The sequence below is a fragment of the Capsicum annuum genome, chromosome 7 (genome assembly GCF_002878395.1).
Source record: "Capsicum annuum cultivar UCD-10X-F1 chromosome 7, UCD10Xv1.1, whole genome shotgun sequence".
Lineage (NCBI taxonomy): Eukaryota > Viridiplantae > Streptophyta > Magnoliopsida > Solanales > Solanaceae > Capsicum > Capsicum annuum.
The window spans coordinates 213,726,492-213,732,140 of NC_061117.1; the positions used below are offsets into that span (position 1 = coordinate 213,726,492).

Sequence of the window (5,649 nt, forward strand, 5' to 3'; positions counted from 1 at the left end):
GTTGAAATGCATGTTTTATGATTCAAACTAGTTTTCTCAATGTCATAGTATTTGAACATGATTTCGAGATAATGAGAGGGTGTTTCTTGATATAACTATGTTTTGTGTTAAAGAGAAAGAATTGCATGAAATTAAGAATTTTGACATGACCACCTTTGTTTATTGAATTGTTGACAAAGAGAATTGCTTGCATGGTTTTACATGAGTTTTAAAGAATGAGTTTCTTGAAAAGAATTGTTGATATGGTGGTCCTGAATTTTATGATTTGAGAATAGAGACATAAGTTGCTATAGATGGCTCAGAGAATGTGACTTGCAAGTCAATGGTATGATGATACCATGTAAATATATGCCATAGCAGAATTAGAGTCTTCAGAACTTGATTTCATAGTTTGCATGATGTAACGAATTAAAAATAGGCTTAAAGAGGGCTAGGTGATTATCCGAAGAGGGCATGAGTCAATTGACTCATAGCCTAAAATCATATCTTGCCGATACAGGTATTGTTACTTTTGTACGTTGACGACGGCCCTGTGGCGAAGTAGAGAGTCAGAGACTCCAACCTTTGCGTCAAACTTGGGTTGGGTGATTGGCTGCCGAGTTAAGGACACATTCCATATAGCCCGTGGAATTACAGAATTGTAGAGTATACCACCTAGCGTAGAAGTAAAACAAAGAGTGTCACAGAGTTCAGATGATTTTACAGAGTTTTAAATATGCCCATGTGATTTTACCTTATGATATATTTATGAATTTTTTTAAATTGCTCTCATATATGTTGAATACCAATTACTATTTTGGATTTGCTCTGCGCACCAGTACAACTGTATTGACCCCTACCTCTCAGGTTTTGAGGCACAATCTAAGGGTCCGAATAAGCAGTAGATTTCTTCAGACCGAAGTGCAGAGTTCAGTTGGTGAGCCTTCCATATTTTAGAAGGCCTAATTTCCTTCAGTCATTTATCGTTATTATGGTTTTGGTCTACTGGGGGCCTTATCCCAGTTTTCAGACAACTTTGTTCTTATGTAGTAGAGATTTCGCAGACTGAGTCAGTATTATTTTAATGTTGTCGAATTACAGTCTTTATCATTATGTTGTTTTCAGAGCATGACCATGATCTCTTATTCAGTTATATTTTGGCATTTTTTTTCTGTATATGAATGGTGTATGTGATTACAAGTTAGATGGGTGTCGGGGCCTTCATGGTTCAGTTTACTCGTCACAGCCAGGGCCTAGGTTCGGGTCGTGACAAACAGGTAAATTTGATATTATGTAACCAGGATATCACGGGTTTAAGCCTTGGAAACAGTCTCTTGCAAAAATACAGGATAAGTCTGTGTACATATAATAATAAACCCTTGTGGTCCGGCCCTTCCCCGGACTCTATGTATAGCGAGAGTTTTATGCACATGCCTTCCCTTTCGTATAATTTGATCAAAGGAAAAAACTGACCTACGTGATGTAACATATATTGTTTCTGAGATTACCTTCATTAGCTTGGTTATGTGTACGAAGTTAGATACGGCCTCCTACCTTCATTAGCTTGGTCATGTGTATGAAGTTAGTTACGGCCTGGTATGCCCTGAATACTGAACTTTCCCTACGAATATTTTACATTTACATCTTGTTAAGAAGAGGGGGTCCTGGGGTTATCCCTCCTACATTACAGACCCCCTAGTTTGTTCAATATCGATAAGAATCACTACTAACAGTTAGGGACCCATTCTTAAAAATCTATTCTGTATAACTTCAACAGTACATATACAATTCTCTCCATTTAATGATATCACAGTCCTTATGTATCAGCTTTTTACCATTGAAAATCATTAGTTGGCAAAAACAAAAAATTCTTGAACAGATTTTACCCCTTTTGAATAGGCCAATCTATTCCCTTCTGCAAATTTAAATAAAACTAGACACTAGGAAAATTTTTATACCTTATCCCATCCCAATCATATAAATTAAACCGACTCCCTGATGATGTATACCTTTTCCTCTGGAAATATTCCCGGAGAAAACCAAGAGTATAAACCCCACAAGTACTTTGCAATTCGCCAGCCAAACTAGCTTTGCTGAACTTTTCTGACTTCATATCACCATATATCAAATGAAAAAAGCAGTGCTTAAACACATGTTTAGAAGCTGCAACACCATATATCTTTTGTTGCATATGAATTAAGCAGCCTTTACATCATAGCACATGAAGCTCAAAAATCTAATGCAAAGTTGCTGAATACTACACATATTACATTCACGAATTATAATCTCATACACCATATGAAGTTATGCTAGAATTGGAAACATTGCAATAGTTGAAAGGCGTTCTAACCATAAATTGGTTCTCAAGCATAATAGTTACCATGGTCCAGATAAAACAGAAGGCAATATTGGACTGATAGTGGCTTCCCTCTGTTGGTTGCCAGCCCCAACTTCAGTTAGATATGTGAAATTGAAATCCAAGTTGGTTTCAACAGACACTAAACCTTCCAGTACCTTAAACACCGATGACATGGAAGGCCTCTTGTTGAAATTGCCTTGTAGACACCATGCAGCGAGGCTCATCATTTCCGTTACTTCTTCTCTGTGGAGCTGCATATCCTCATTGTTTTTGACAACCATATCCATGAGCTGCTCTTGTTCCGATTTTCTCCTAAAAACACTAAGCAAATGGACATCGTCTTCATCAGCCTGCGACCAATCCAAATTCTTTCGCCCACAAAGAACTTCCAAGAGCACAATTCCAAAGGCATACACATCTACTTCCTCTCATTCGAGTCATGACTTTACTTTTGTCTTTCTCAATGAGCTTTGACAACCCAAAATCAGATATCTTAGCATTGAAATTTTGATGTAAGAGGATGTTGTGTGGTTTGATGTCCAAATGAATTATCTTATGGCTGCATTCATCATGAAGATAAGCTAATCCTTTGGCAATATCTGATATTATCTATTTCCTTGTAATCCATGTAAGCCTATTTTCTTGCTTTTCATGAGATATCCACCTATCTAGTGATCCATTTACCATGTACTCATAGATCAGAACCCAGTGGTCCTTTTCAGCACAAAAGCCAATGAGCTTTACCAAATTGAGATGGTGAATGCTACCAACTATCTTTACTTCAGTTAAGAATGAATCCTTAACTTGTCCGGCACCATTCAAAGGCTTCACAGCTATTTTATTGCCATTACTCAATGTTCCTTCATATACAAAGCCAAATCCCCCTTCCCCGAGCTTTCTACTGAAATCTTGTGTAATTATTTTCAACTCATTGTAAGAGAATGGAGTTAGGATTCCCGGTAGGATTGGTGCTAGATCCAGAAGATCCCCAGACTTTCCAGACAGTTTCTCTTTTTGGAAAGAAGAAACCATGTAATGATACTGAAAGTTAGTCCCATTAAAGCTGCAATACTAGATGCTACTATCACTTTCACAGATCTTGATTGCTTTCTTTGAGAAATATTTGGTGACTGATACTGTGCGTTTACGGAATTCTGCACCTTAAGAAAAACTTTGGTCTTGTCACTCCCTTACCAGTTGTCCATAAGAGAGAAGACTTCATTCAGTAATAAGCAGTTCTTTCTTAGAGTTCCATACCAAAACAGCAGCTTTGCAAGAACAGTTACTTAGACAGGCAAATTTGCAATCTTCCATCTTTGTCCCCTCGAACCATATGCTGGAGTTTGGTTTATAGTTAGTCTCAAATGCAAAATATGTGTTCTCCTTGAGCTTGATAAGACTATGATACTGCAAAGAGTTGCAAGAAATGGATGTTAGCTGTGACCATCCGAGACTTGGGTTCCTCTTTATTGGGCTGAAGAAGTTCCCCTCTAATGGACAATTACATTGCCCATCATTTGTACAAATGCTATATCTTCCACACACCATTGGGTATCCACAGTTCTCGAAACCAGGAACCAAAAGCTCATCTAACTGCTTCCAAACTAATGCGTTCTGGAAACCGGGAACCAAAAACCCATCTAACTGCTTCAAAACTAATGCATCCAACTGATATACCCTTAAATGTCCACCAGGATCAAGCTTTATGAATTGGGTTTCTGATGTATGAGTGTCTTGAAGTGCAGTGAAGGTTCAACCATAAAAATCGTAAAAAGGACTAGAGTAGTCATACTGACTTGAAGCGATATAATACTGAGGTGAGTTGGTATCTATGGAAGCCACCATGCTTCCATTAAGAACAGTAAAAGAAAAAGAGTGATTGGATGCTGAAACACTTGATATTAGCTTCCGCCCAGTCATCAACTTCTGGCCTGGAAAGCAAACAATCTGTTGGATGATCAAAAGACTGCCAAATTGTGTGGTTTCTCTTATCAAAGAGCACAAGATTTCCCCTTTCTGTAATTTTAAGCCTGAAACAGATTTGTCAATAGTATTAGTGGACCAAACAAAAGTGCCATTAGAGTCTTTCAAGACCAAGTTACCATCTTGGCCTAGATGCAAGGTTGCATTGGTTTTCACTGAATGGTTCCTGTTAGCTGATCAAACTAACTGGGGAGAATTTATCATGTCCGTCTCGCCGCCGAAGTATCCTTCCCGAAATAAAAGGATACTAAAAAGACAAACTGTGGCATTATGATAGCAGTAGAAGCCACAAAGGAATTGTCGACCATTATTTCCATCAAACGCTATAAGAATAGGTGTCACCAGCACCGCACTGGTGCCTGTGGAATTAACTAGAATAGAGGGACTATTGACCCAGAAAGTGGAAAGTCCGACAGTCGAATTAAAAGGTTGGGAGATAGCATACTGATGTAAAAACAAGGAAAGATAAATGAAGAGAAGGATCGGAAGATATCGTCTCTGTTCTGCAATCATTTCTCTGTTGCTGTATAGAGAAATGACGCACTTCTTGATGCGTATAGTTACAGCAAGGAAACTTGTAATTTGGTTTGTAAGTGAGTTTGTTTAACCTCTTGTGCTTGTTTCAATCTTAACTCACTCAATACATCACAAACATTTTCTCCAATGACTTCTTCCCCTATAAATGTGTGAACGGTTACTTTTTTATCTCCATCTGCCCTCCTTCTTAATCCTTTCCATTTCCTTTTCTTCATTTTGTTTTTCACTTATAATCAGTATTTATGTTGGAGAGGTCCATTAAAGGGGACAAATTGTGTCCTCAAACTCTAGATGTCAGATTACTGGACAAGATGGATCAGTGCTATTTCTCTTTTATTCTACTATTTCCTGTTATTGAGTATATCTTCGATATGAATCTTCTCATTGTGTAAGGTGGAAGAAGGAAACACAACTACATTAGTAAATGTTGTTACTTTCTTAATATTTACCCAGTCAATACGGAGAGGCCGGGCCTCAAACAAAGTTTAATTTTCCATTTAGTTTTAAGAGCTTTGCCAAAGCATTCAACTGCTAAATCCTCAAAACTACATTAGTTTTGATTTCTCAATTATCAGTAGATATTATTTCTTTTTCTGTGGTGAAGAAATAATGGGGTTTATCTTTCCACTGATGGGACCATTTTGACCAATTCCAAGTCTCAATTCAATTATTGTTCAGCCTTGCGGGCAAATCAGGCCACTGGACTTTCATTTTCTTTGTGATATTACTCCAGTAAAAAAGTAATTATAAAATTAACATATTAAACATAAAATTTATTACCAATTTACTCA

General features: G+C 37.5%; 1 pseudogene; it reads right to left on the bottom strand.

Annotated features, from left to right (window-relative positions):
• Positions 1–2,136: 2,136 nt before the first annotated feature.
• LOC107878462 lies at positions 2,137–5,378 on the bottom strand (annotated as a pseudogene).
• Positions 5,379–5,649: the final 271 nt, after the last annotated feature.